This window comes from Eretmochelys imbricata, chromosome 27 (assembly GCF_965152235.1).
Source record: "Eretmochelys imbricata isolate rEreImb1 chromosome 27, rEreImb1.hap1, whole genome shotgun sequence".
Lineage (NCBI taxonomy): Eukaryota > Metazoa > Chordata > Testudines > Cheloniidae > Eretmochelys > Eretmochelys imbricata.
This window is the reverse complement of record NC_135598.1, coordinates 3,684,300-3,698,299: the sequence shown is the minus strand read 5'-3', so window position 1 is coordinate 3,698,299 and position 14,000 is coordinate 3,684,300.

Here is a 14,000-nt window from a genome sequence, read left to right as displayed (position 1 = left end):
GGAGCCTGTCACCCAGATCTTCACACTAGTGTAAGGGGACTGTTGCCCCCTTACTAACATTCAGTGGGGGTGTTTTGGTTGCTAGGTCCCAGGACTAAAAGGGGAAGGGTCTATGGGAAACCAGGACCCTGAGACTGATAGGCCCCAGGAACAATGGGGAGAGGCCAATGCTCCAGGTCAGCCTGAATGACAGGGCGGGCAGGCTAATCAGGGAGTCAGGAGGCCAGGGAGGTCCCGTCCTCCGTGTGAGCTGGATTTGCCTGGGTCAGACAGAGTGGGGCCGAGCTAAGGAGAAAGCAGGGGCCCAAGCTAAGCTGGGGAGCAGAGTGGTGCCAGATCCAGAGGGACCAGAAAAGCAGCCCAGAGAGAGCAGACTTGCCCTGGGAGCAGAGCTGCAGCAACCAGAGCCAGAGGAGCCAGAGAAGCCGCCCAGGGAGCTGGAGGCAGAGCAGCAGCAGCGGTGCAGAGACCGAGTGGTGGAGCTGGGCCTGGAGCAGTCTCCGGAGCTGGGTGCGGTGAGCAGCTGGGGAGAGCGAGGGGGACCCTGGGCAGCAGGCCCAGCACAGGGAGACGCCTCAGCCAAGGGGCTCTGCAGGCCAGGCTTGGATCGTAACCCCGACAGGGCGGGGGCGACACAGGGCAGAAGGGTCCTACCACTTAGAGCCTGAGAGTGTGTGGCCACCACCAGAGCAAGTGTCCAACCCACAGCATCCCTGCAGCACAGCCAGGGCCTGAGAAGGGGCCTGGGACTTACAAGGAGCAGACTGTGAACTGCCCTGACGTTCCAGAGACACTGTTTGTGATGTTCCCTGCCGCAGAGCGGGCTGATGTGTTTCCTCTAACCTTTCCCATTTCCCCTTATTCTTTTTAAAATTAATTGTTGATTAAGTAACTTGCATTTGCTTTAAATTGTATGTAATGGTCAGTGGGTCAGAGAAGTGCCCAGTGCAGAGAGAGTACCCCAGAGTGGGGACACCCTAGCCCCTGTCCTAGGTGACCACAGCAGGGTTGGGGCTCAGGCCCCCCAGGAATCCTGGGCCCAGCCTTGTTGGGGTTACAAGGACTCTGCCAGACAGGAGAGTGGAAGAGGAGTCCTCAAGGGCAGGGAGGCCACTGGTTAAAGGAAGTGGGAGCGAGGACTCAGATCCTTTCGCTAACCCACTTCACCGGGGTAGTGCAGAAGCCAGGAAAGTTCCCCACAAGAGCGGGACTGTTCCCCCGCTTACACTAGTGGCAGAGGAAAGCAGGAATTGGCGTATCGGCTCAAACCAACCGTCCCACTAGTTCAGTCTCCGGCCAGTGCCACACACTTCAGAGCAAGGTGTCAACCCCTGTCATGGTTCCGGAAAACCACGCCTATATTTCCCCTCAGTGGGCCAGCAAGGGGCCGCCCGCCCCCTTGCAGGCTTCTGGCTTCCTTGGCCGTCACCTCTCTCGGGTGAAGACACGTGTCTCTCTCCCTTCTCCAGGCTGAACAGGTCCCTTCCTTCACTGTGTTATTCCCAACAAAAGACAGTCTGTCCTGTGTCCTCTCTATCCCAAAGGCAGCCAATCAACTCCCAGGAAATGGAAGCACCCCCGCCCCACCCCATTCAAGTACAGCAGCTCAGCATTTAACCCTCTCTTTTTATTCTGACTGCTGAGCTGCAAACACAGGGAATGTTCTGCACATGGGCGGTGGCGCAGCTGTGGCCACTGGTTGCAGGTTGGGTGGGCAAAGTTTTTGCTCATTATTATGCCCCATGCAGGTTCCAGGGCGGCCAAGGAGGGGTATCTGCTATTCAGCTTCTTGGGTTCACCAGTAATCTCCCTGAACCCAGGAAGCTGAGTGACACATACCGCCTCCTCAGCCACCCCGGAACCTGCATGGCTCATATCAACAGCTCAGGTTCTTCTTCTGGAAGAGAGACAAAACAAGAGCTTTTCCCGCAGGGCGGCTTGGGGTCTGGGGAGGCGCAGCTGGGGGAGGGGAGGGGCTCCAGCTGGCCCGGGGCTCCTCTGGCCATGGGAGGGGTAGGGGCTCAGGGCTCCAGCTGGTCCAGGGCTCCTCTGGGCGGAGGGTGGGGGGCGCTTGTGGCTCTGGACGCAGGGGAAGGCAAAGGGTCTCAGGGCTCCAGCTGCAGGAGTGGTAGGGCGCTTTGGGCTCTGGCTGTGGCCGGGGGGTGGGGGAGAGGACAGAGGAAAGGGTGGAGCCGGGGACTAGCCTCCCCGAAAGGGGGCCCCACCCATCACCAATAGTTCTGCATTTGCAATAGCCACTGACCAGAAGCCCTTTGCCGAATGCCCTGCTTCCTGGGTGCAGGGGGCGCACAGACAGATTTTGGTGAATCTCTGGGGTGAAGCGCAGCAAACTGTTCAACTTGAACAAGAGTTCCAGGAACGACCAGCTAATGGCGAAGAAGCTGGCAGCGGTGGGGATGCACCCGCCAGGTGCCGGTGCAGGGAGAGGATTAAGTGGCTCGGGGATGACGACTGCACTTCTGGGAACTCACCGTCACCCTGCTCCGAGGAGTTTGACTGGGTGCAGCAACAGCGCAGGAGCCAGTAAACAGAGCTGAAAACGGGAGGTTGAGTGGAGCAATGTGGGAGGAGAAGGCCGGCAAGCCCCTGGTCCTTAGGGGCAGCGAGTGAGTTCCTGAGAGTGTTTGCTTGCTCGCTGGTTTGTTTTCCTTTTGCAAAGTCTGGTAGGGTGCAGTGTGTTGTGAGAGAAGCACACCTGAACCTTGACTGGATGCGGGCCTAAAAAGGCAGCCAACGTAGGTGGTGTGTGAACCGCCCTTGCCGGGAGGCTAGCCCCTGGCCCTGCCCCTGCCCCTTCCTCCTGAGGCCACGCCCCGCCCCTCCCAGAGCCCCGAGCCCCGCACTGCGGCTGAAGGAGCTCTGTCTCAGCTGCCCTGAGTCCCGGCCTGCTGACTGGCCCAGGCCATCCCGGCCCAGCCCCAGGCCACCCTGCCTGAGTGCCCCCAACCCCAGGCCGGCCCGCCCGATCGCCTCCAGTCCCAAAGCACTGGGCGGCCTGAGTGCCGGAGACCAGGCAGAACTAGCCCCGGAGCGCGGGGCAGGCCCAGTCCTGGCCGGCCCAAGCACCAGCCCCAGCCGCCCTGATTCCTGGGCCACCAGCCGGCCTGCCCTAGCCCCAGCCCCAGCCCCAGCCCCCGCATGCTTCTGGGAAGAGGAGCAGCCTGGGCTGGGGCCATGGGGGAAGAGCTGAAGGTGGAGCATGGGTGGGACCATGGCTGGCTGTTTGTGGAGGCTTAGCCTTTCCTGGCCTACAATACCTGCTGCCCATGGGCCAACTAGCCAGCCAGTGGCACACGGTTCAAATGGGCTGAAAACTAGGTGGGAATTTGTAAGGGGAAGGTGTGTATGGTGGTTTGTTTGTTTGCTTGCTTCGTTCTTGACGGGAAGGGTATGACACAGTGATAGTGACCCAAAGAATGGAAGAGACAAGATGACAGGATGTGCATTATCCTGGAGCGGGTACCTGAGAAGAGCTGCGTTTGTATGAGGTGCCGCCTGATAGAGCTGATGGAAGAAAAGAGCCGAGGTTTGGAGACACAGCTAGAAACTATGGTTGAGTTTTGAAGGGGATTTGAGCAGATGATGGAGGGAAGGAGAGAGGAGGCTGAAGGGAAACCTCAAGATTGGCAGATGCAAGCTGGGCCAGAGAACTGTGAGGGGATACTGCTGGGTGAAGAAAGTGGCCGGGGAAGCATGTGACTACGAGAACAAGGCAGAGGAAAGACCAGCTAGCGAAGGAGGAATGGAGCTGAGGAACAGGTTGGCAGTGCTGGAAGATGAAGGGATGGGGCAAGCGGTAACAGAAGGTGGGAAGTCAAGGAAGAAGAGAAGAGCAGCTAGCTCTCCAAGAAAAGGGGAAGAGTCAATGGAGATGGCTGGAGTTTGGAGCCCCAGGAGGATACAGGATGACCCACAGAAGATTGCAAGAGAGAACAGAAGATGAGCACTTGCCGCCAGAACAGAAGGGGGAAGGCTGGAGAATTGCACCAACTATATGACTGGGGACTCCCTACTAAGAAGAACAGACAGGCCTCTCACCAGAGCTGATCTGGAGCACAGAGGGATGTGCTGTCTGCTAGGGGCTAAGACAAGGGATGTGGACCTGAGGCTGAAGAGGATCCTAATGGGAATGGGAAAGAATCCACCGATTGTCCTTCATGTGAGAACAAATGATATTGCTAGATTCTCGCTGGGACACATCAAGGAAGAATATGCCAGGCTGGGGAAGATGCTTAAAGAAATGGAGGCTCGGGTGATCTTCAGTGGGATTTTACCTGTCCCTAGAGTGGGAGAGCGAAGATTATGATGATCAACAGATTGCTCAGGCAGGGGTGCTATTAGGAGGACTTTGGGATGTTCATCCACTGGGAGGCATTCACGGACAGAGGACTGTTCTCATGGGATGGATTCCACCTGAGAAGGGAGAGAAATAGACTTCTGGCATGAAAGTTGCACAACTGATTAAAAGAATTTTAAACTAGGAACTTGGGGGAGACAATCTGGAAATGCTTATGTAACCTCCACGCCTGATTCTAATACTGAGTGGGAAGGAAATCAAGTAAAAGAGAATACAGCAATGGAGAAAGCAACAACAGAGGGTAGGAGAATGGACATGAAGAGGAAAGATAGTGCCAATACCAATGACTGTAACAGTCAGGTAGGCAATACTGGCAGTAAAATGACCATAAGTAATTGAGTGAGGAATCTGGGTGAAACCAAGCAGAAGCAACAATGCCAGGAGCCTGGGTAACACAATGGAGGAACTAGAATGACTGATGCAGGAAGTGAAACCAGATATTATTGGAATCATGGAAACATGGTGGAGTGGTAGTCATAACTGGAATATGGGGATTAAAGGGTATGTCCTGTTCGGGAAAGACCGAAATAAGGGTAAGGATGGAGACGTTGCATGGTATATTAATGATGTGGTAGAGTGTAAACAAATTTGAAATGATGAAATGAATAATACCAAATCTGTTTGTGTCAAAATCACTTTGGGGGAGAAAGGGAACAAAGGCTCCACTGGAACATTGACCCCAAGGATCTGATTGTGGTATGGATAGAGACCTCTTTAATATTTGTAATAAAATGAATACGACTGGGGATTGTGTGATATGGGAGATGTTAATTTCCCAGATACCGATTACAGGAGAAGTGCTACTAATAATAGTAGGTACTAATAATTCATGGATGTGTAAGCAGTGTCAGGATGAGCTCCACCCTGACCATCTGGTGGTGAGGTGTGGCAAGTTGTGGAAAAGAACTTCAGGGGCTGATCTCATTTGCATAGGCACACCCACCATGCCTAGAATGAGACCATAGCTGCCCAAATGGTCACTTTGGCTGCTGTGGGATCCCCAGTGTCTCTGTTATTGGGGCAGGAAGAATAAATTGTTATTACCCTGATTATGGGAACTGTGCTTGGAACTGTACGTGGCCTTTTGTTATGATGGAGGGATTCACCATCAACTAAGTAGCACTCGCTAGGCAAGGGTCATGGGTTCCAAAACTGTGTGAATGGAGAGAGGCTGGGGACAAGTATTAATACTTGGTGGCATGGGCCCCTTGGTAAGGGCCTTACATGCTAATTGCACTTCCTCCTCTCTCCACTGTGGAATATCAGAGCTAATTTTGATTTCATTAGAAGTCTAGTTATAGGCTGCTGAGCTCACTTTGGGCTGACAGTGCACCAGCCCTGGGGCTCCCCTACTACAAGCTGAATTCACCTAAGAGCTGAAATCACTGAGTGTTGTGTTAAGTAGTGGGGGAGCCTGAAGATAGACTGTGGAGCAGTTCGACGTGGAGCAGTTTGTGGATGGCAGGAGCTGCTTGTGGGCTGTGGAGCTGAGCGAAGGAGTTTGTGGGGCGGCGAGCGGAGCGGAGCGCTGCTATGGGGCGGTCAGCTTCAGATCATGTAAGGTGCCTCTTACCCCTGTCCCATTTCCACCCAGGTTGGGAGGTAAAGCTCCGCAGATAAACTTTTGAACTCTGGGGCTGCCCTGACCAGGGACAGAGACTTTTGGGGCATTGGACTTTTGGAACTTTGGGTGATTTGGGGTTGCTGGACTCAAGAACCAAAGGGAAAAGGGCATGCCCCAATTTGCCTGGGGTGGGTTTTTTTGCTCATGGGTTGTGTTATGAATCCTGTTGGTGGTGTTTCCCCAAGATAATGCCACATTGTTTCTCTCTGTTATTAAAAGGCTTTTGCTACACTCAGGCTATGTGCTTGCGAGAGGGGAAGTATTGCCTCTTGGAGGCGCCCAGTGGGGGTGGTATATATTTGTCCCAGGTCACTGGGTGGGGGCTCGAGCCGGTTTGCATTGTGTTATTGGAATGGATCCCCTAGATATTGAACCCGGCCCTTGTTGCTGCCAACTCTGACGGGCAGAAGGGTTACAGATGTAATAAACTGACAGATTTCTTCACCAAATAGTCACTGAACCAGCATGAGGGGATGCCATTTTAGATTTAGTATTAATCACTAGCGGGAACCTCACAGAAGAGCTGGTTGTAGAGGACAACCTTGGTTCGAGTGATCATGAGTTAATTCACTTCAAACTAAATGGAAGGATAAACAAAAATAGGTCTGCAACTAGGGGCCATGATTTCAAAAGAGCAAACTTGAAAAACATAAGGGAATGAGCTGGGGAAGTGGGCTGGACTGAAGAACTCCGCGATCTGAATGTGGAGGAGGAATCATAGAATCATAGAATATCAGGGTTGGAAGGGACCTCAGGAGGTCATCTAGTCCAACCCCCTGCTCAAAGCAGGACCAATCCCCAACTAAATCACCTCAGCCAGGGCTTTGTCAAGCCTGACCTTAAAAACTTCTAAGGAAGGAGATTCCACCACCTCCCTAGGTAACGCATTCCAGTGCTTCACCACCCTCCTAGTGAAAAAGATTTTTCCTAATATCCAACCAAAACCTCCCCACTGCAACTTGAGACCATTACTCCTTGTTCTGTCATCAGCTACCACTGAGAACAGTCTAGAGCCATCCTCTTTGGAACCCCCTTTCAGGTAGTTGAAAGCAGCTATCAAATCCCCCCTCATTCTTCTCTTTCGCAGACTAAACAATCCCAGTTCCCTCAGCCTCTCCTCATAACTCATGTGTTCCAGTCCCCTAATCATTTTTGTTGCCCTCCGCTGGATGTTTTCCAGTTTTTCCACATCCTTCTTGTAGTGTGGGGTCCAAAACTGGACACAGTACTCCAGATGAATCATAGAATCATAGAATATCAGGGTTGGAAGGGACCTCAGGAGGTCATCTAGTCCAACCCTGTTAGCCGACGGCCAAGGATGTTTGGTGAGGTGCCAGCTATGCCCGTTTATACCATCCGTGACTTTAACCTCTAGGACGCACTGTCCCTTTGCGGCGGGCAGCCCAGGCTAGGCTGACGGATGCCCCAAGGTCCTAACCACCCGTGACTTTAACTGCTAGAGCTCAGAGCTCCTTCGCAGCGGGCAGTCAATACTGACTGACAGGTGCCCCAATGGCAGCACTAAGAGCCTCTCCACACCCGTGACTTTAACTGCTAGAGCTCACAGCTCCTTCGCAGCGGGCAGCCAGGATTGACTGACAGGTGCCCCAAGAGTTTGCCCCGTGGAGGCGGCACAACTCGACGCTAGGCTCTTAGTACTCTCACCTAATGGCCAGGCTTTAGAGCCAAAACGGCTGAGGTTCTTTAATTGTGTTGGCTGCTTTACAGTAAACCAGAGAAAACAAGTCAGGCTTATGCATAAATGGTTACCAAAATTTATTAAGCTAGATTCTAATCATGTGGTTACAAAATTGCTAGTGCCTACTTATTTAAATGTAGAGATGTTACACACACAAACAAGTTACAAAACTGAAGCCACAATCCCAAAGAAAGAAAACAAAGTATAGAGCTCTATTTCAAAATATGTGTACACTAAAGATAGGAGATCAGGTGTGGGTGCTTCTTACCCTCCTTGCATCTCTCGATTCCAGCGGTGCCAAGCCAGGATCGGTCACTCAATTCCGCGGAAAGACGAATAAGGGACAAGGCGTAGGGACCCTCTTAGCTGCAGAAGCCTTGGGAGGCTGTCACTTATCTGACCAGCCGATAGATAGTGAAAAGCACTCAAAAATCATGGTGCTGTAGGTCCCCTACTTATACCTCTGTACTCCTTTATTCTCTTTCTCCTTTCTTATGCCAAATTGAGGCTGGTCTGTCTGGGTGACGCCAGCTTTCGCAAGAGTAGTTTACACTTGCAAGGGAGAGAAACAATAAGTGTTGACTACTGGACATTTCTTTTATCAGGGTAAATATTTTCCCAACTAGGATGTTGGTGTGTGTGCATCACGCTATTTAGTAGGGGCTAAAAGCCATGTCTGTCACAGGGCCTCTGCCTGCTGTGAGCTTAATCGTTGTATCTGCCCCCAGAGGCACACCTGTGCTTTCACAGCTTCAAAGGCTGTCCTGGAATATATGTTAAGTGCCCTGTTCCGGCTTCCTCCTGTGTTTCCAGCAATGCTGGTCTGGTGGGGGGGGGGCTGGCTGTCTGGCTACATTCCACCCCCTGATGCACCACACTACATCCCAGATTGCAAGGTGGCGGTGATGCCAGCACCTCTTTCCCTCCTTGGGGAAATCTAGAAATACCCAACAACCAAATTAGAGGATGAGGGTTCGCGGAATTGGTTAGGATCCCTTTTTAGCTCTAGGTATCTGATTTGCATGGAGGAAAGAGCAGTTTGAATCAAACGCTTCATAATACATAAAGTTACACAAAAAACAATTACAATAATTAAAATGGTTAAAACAGTATTCACAACCGAATGTAAAAACGGGGAGAGGGAAAATCCCAAGTGTTGAGCTAACCATTGCATCCATGAGGTTTGTCCATTCTCAGCCACTGCATGTAGTGGTACAAATTCAAGTCCCAGTCCATTGGTTGAATCTAGCAAGGTGCACATCCAGCAATTTGCAGCACCAGCAGCTGAGGCGATGGTTTGGATTGCTCCCCGGAGAGGATGTTCTGGTATTGCCAAGGTGACTGGAGCCAACAGAAGGATCATGAGAGCTTGCAGGAACATATCTCTGGTGGGTCGTGTTCTAGCTAAAAAACTTATTTTAAAACCAAAAGCAAAAATTACACCTGCTATTATAAGTAATGGCAAATATATCAACAGTCCATAGTAGTCTCTAGTGATCAAACAGGTCTGCTGCATGGTCCATTTTGCTGACAGGTTAGCTGGCAGGTTGCTCGGAACCATGGGACCATTCCTGCAATAAATCACATGGTCAGCCGGTCTTGGATGCGATCCAAGCCTCTGTAATGGTTATTAGCCTTTTATCAGCATTTAAAGCACTCCATACACCTTTCTCTTTATAGGCGTGCAAAACGCAGGTAAAGGTTCCCAGGGCTGGGTGTTTAATCACAACAGTGTCTCCGGGAGCATACTTGGAACTGTGCAGTGGTGTTCTGGCAGGGGAGATAGCTTTCCCTGTAGGGAAGAATCCCCTGCTGATTGGACTTCCTGTAGGAGTCTGTCTGTTGTTTAATCTCTGCACCACTTCGTCCAGTCTGTCTCCCCATGTGCCATCAGTAGGCTTCAAGTGATTCTTTAGCAACCCATTCCAGCGCTCGACCATGCCATTAGATTGAGGTCGATATGGAAGGTGGAAGGTCCATTGGACTCCATGTTTAAGGGTCCATTCCCTTACAAGTTTATTCTTAAAATGCGAACCATTATCTGATTGGATTTCTTGAGGCATTGGGACAATTGCTGTTAAGCGGTTTAGTCCCATAACTGTGGACAACCCTGTTGCCAATCGGGTTGGATATGCAAAACCAATCCCTGAAACAATTTCTACCCCAGTCAAGATGTATTTCCACCTCTGCCTTGTAGTGGGCAGTGGTCCGACATAGTTGACCTGCCAGGTTGCCCATAGTGTTTTTCCATCTCTTAGCCTGGCAAACCGTTGTCCTTCTGCTATATGTTTTCTAGTCTCAGCACAAATAGTGCAGGCTTGCACCAGGTCTCTAGCCTGTCTGTGGGTGATAGGCCACCCCCTGATATGTGCTTGCCGCACTAACTCATCACTTCCTGTGTGTCCTAAATTATCATGTAACCATGAATATAAGCGTTCCCATTCTACTTGCGCGGTAAAGAGCTGGGCAGCTGCATCGGCTAAATTGTTTAACTGTGCAGCTGGGGTATTATTCCTCTGATGAGCTGAGACATGTCCTATAGACAGGGGTTGTTGCAGGGCATGCTGATATAACCACTTCCAGTATTCCAGTCCCCAGACTGGTTTACCTCCTATTTCCCAGTGGTTATTTTTCCAGTTAGTGATCCACTGAGTGGCACCTGCCCATACCGCATAGGAGTCCGTATATACTGCGGTGGCTCTTGCTTCACAGGCCAGTTTAATTGCAGCCAATTCTGCAAGTTGTGCTGACCCATCAATTTCAGCAGTTAGGGGTGCTGCAGAGGTGTCTGCAGGCACTGCTGCAGCTTTTCCCTTCCATTTTCCTTTTACCAGCCTGGCACTGCCATCAGTGAACCACACTCCCTCAGGCTTAGAAGGATCAAATGGGGCAGCATCCTTAATGGGAGACTGCTGTGGAGGTAGGCGGTATTCATCAGGCATTCCTACTTTCCATAGGGATTCCTGAATCATAGTGGGGTTTTGTGCAGTGTCTGCACTACCTACCCGGTGGTGTATGTAAAGTGCCCATCTTTGGATAGTCATCTTTTGTGCTACACCAGGTGGTAACTCTTTCCCTTCCAATATAGGTTTAATGATTGGAAGAGGAGTGTGAATTGTGATGTCCTTATCCTGAGTTAATTCCTCAGTTTCTCTCAAGGCTGTGTAAGCTGCCAGAAGCACCTTCTCATAAGGCGCGTAGTTAGCCTGTGACCCTTGCCATGACTTGGAACCAAACTGAATTGGTCGTCTGGGAGCAGTGTCACTTTCTTGCCAGAGAGCATAAGACATTCCAGTGGCTCCCACAGTTAGGTACAAATGGAATGGGGCTTCAGGATGTATGGGACCCAGAGCCTGATAGGTGTGTATCTCCCCTATCAGTTGCCTGAGGGCTTCCTCATGGGCAGGAGCCCATTCCCAGGCAGCACTTTTCTTTAACAAATTGTACAATGGTCTGACTATAATGGCAAAGCCAGGTACATGTTTTCTCCAAAATCCCAGGGTTCCCAAAATCTGTCTCAATTGATCTTTACTTTCAGGGGAGGGTGCCTGATTTAGCTCTTGCACAGTGTCATTAGGCACAGACCTCCTACCTCCCATCCATACAGTACCTAAGAATTTTATCTCTTGGGAGGGACCTTGGCATTTCTCAGCTGGTAACTCTAAATTAAGGGCTTCTAGTGCTCCTTTGATTTGATTCATAGTCTCCTGTACCTCTTCTGAGGTTTTCCCACCTATTAAGATGTCATCAATATATTGCACAGTTTGTACATTGGGTGGCAATATAAGGTCATCTAGGACCTTTGCCAGTGCCCCATGGCAAATAGTGGGTGAGTGTTTAAACCCTTGTGGCATTCGGGTAAAAGTGTATTGTACACCTTTCCAAGTAAAAGCAAATCTTTCCTGGTCAGCTGGTTGCAAAGGGACCATGAAGAACATGTCCTTTACATCTAATACTGCTAGCCAGGGTTTATCCCAGGTTTGTATGGTGTTTACAATATCTGTTATGCTAGGGACTGCTGCAGTTAATGGTCCAGTGTTACTGTTTAGCTTTCTATAATCTATAGTGAGTCTCCATTTGCCATTTGGTTTCTTAATGGGCCACACAGGAGAATTAAAGCGAGAGTGGGTACGAATTAAAATTCCTCGCTGTTCCAAATCTTTGATCAGGTCAGTAACAGGGCTTATGGCCTCAGCTGGAACATTATACTGCTTTATGTTTGTTACTGTTGAGGGCGGGAGAGCAGGCGCGCTGCTAAGTAAGTTTACAGAATTGTGGGGAAGGCTTTCCTCTTCCAGGTGGGTGGCATGAGGAAAAGAACTGACTCCAAAAGCCCATCTTTCCCCATTAATCCTTCCCTTCTTTCCTCTTAAAACGTCCATGCCCAGTATGTTGGCATTGCCCAAAATCACCTCATATTTTCGGGGCTGATGGTGGGGTTGCAAGGGGATATCCAGTTTTATCTTAACTAATGGGTAAGTTATGGTACTGCCATTTACTCCTGTAACAAGTACCTGTTTTCCGCCAGTAGGTGGCGAGCCCTGAAAACTTTCTCTCTTAATCATGGACCTTTGAGCCCCTGTGTCCATTAAGAAAGGAATAATGTGTTTGTCATTTACAGTTACATGTATCCGGGGGTCTTTTGCTGTTGTTTTCTCCTCTTTGGATTTAAGCTGGTTTATTAGGAGAGGAGACTGACCCCCGCAAGCTAGTTTCCCTGCTCTGGTAACTCTTGCAGTTGCCGCAGCAATGGAGTATACCGGGTGTCTGCAGGTGGGGAAAGAGGAGAGAGCTGCAGAGGTGCACTGGGAGTAGCATTAGTTGTCTCCCAGTCAGCTCTTTTAAAGGTGGTGAATAATTTTAGCCGCTCTGTGGGCAGTCCATTTATCACATCTCTGGGATAACCTAAAGCCAGACATTGTCTCCACAACTTGGCTCTAAGCTCCTTTTCCTCTTGGGTTGGCTCTCGCTTGTTTTTATGTCCTTTAGATGGTGCCCCCTTGTTTCCCTGAAGGGAACGTATCTTAGCTTTGCCTGTCAGTGCTCTGATGTCTCCGAATTCTCTAAAGTATGACACCAGAAGGTTTAGCAGTGCCCGAAAGGTACTGTTATGTGCTGCAGCTTCTGATCTAAGGGACAGTGCCATAGCCCTGTGGTTACTTGGAACTCCCTTAAGCAGGGGTCTGAGATCATCTACATCTACCTGACCCTCCCATGGGCTTTCATAGGCTAACTCTTGAGGGTTTTGGCCAAGCATGCTAATAACAGCCACAGTTAATAGAGCTGTTTTTACCTCATCTATGTTGGTCCAGTGCATTACTGTGGGTTCATCTCGGTCTGCTGGGTAAATTCCTCTTGCCCATTGACAAGCCAGAGACCAAAGTGTTTTAGGGGTGTTCCCCTCTGAATGTTCCAGGAATATTCCTGCACCTAAGTTAAGGCGCTCAGTTTCTTGGGCTGTCAGGCGTATATATCCACCCCCAGTGTCCCAGAGGCGGACCAGCCACTCTATTATACCTTCCTCAGGTTTTTTTAGCAAAATCTCCCTGGATTGTTTTTAACTCCAAGGGAGTATATTGGCGGGTGGTAATTTTGGTAAAGTGTGTTGGAGCTTTACTCCCTTTTCCCTTTTTACCTCCCTTCTTTGTTTTTGAAGAGGTGGATGGATAATTGTCATCCCCTTCTTCATCCAGCTCTGCCCCACTCAAATTTTCCTCATGTTCTTCTGATTTGTGATGTGTGATAGCAGGTCTTAATTTTACAGAGGGACCTTCCTCCTCAGAGGAGGGGGACTCATCTGCTGAATCCCAAATGTCTCCATCCCATTCCTCAGGGTCTAGCCAGAGAGCAGTCTCAACTTTAGCCCGGTTGATACTGCGTGTTTTAGTCTCCAGCTTTTCCCTTCGTTCTATCCCTTCTTTCTCAATTAAGGGAAGTAATCTTTTCTGAAGATGTTCCATATCCCTATTCAGTGTTCTTACTCTGGTATCTAAATTCTGGCATTCCTTGTGCAGTGTGTCCCTTTCCTGTTGTAGCCTATTAAATTCTATTGCCAGACTATGATAATCCTTACAGGCAGCTTGCCAAATGTTAGTAAGCAGCCATATACAAGCACCTTTTCCTTTCCCTTTCTTCATCTTGCAGGCAGTTCTCCAGTTACAGAAATGCTGCCAGATCTCTGCTGGTTTTCCCCAATATTTCTCCAGCAGTTCTTTGCTCCACAGAGGATTTCCCCATCCCTCTTGGGTCAAACTTTTCTCTAGCTCAGGGAATTCTGTGGTGTTTATCATGACTGGTTT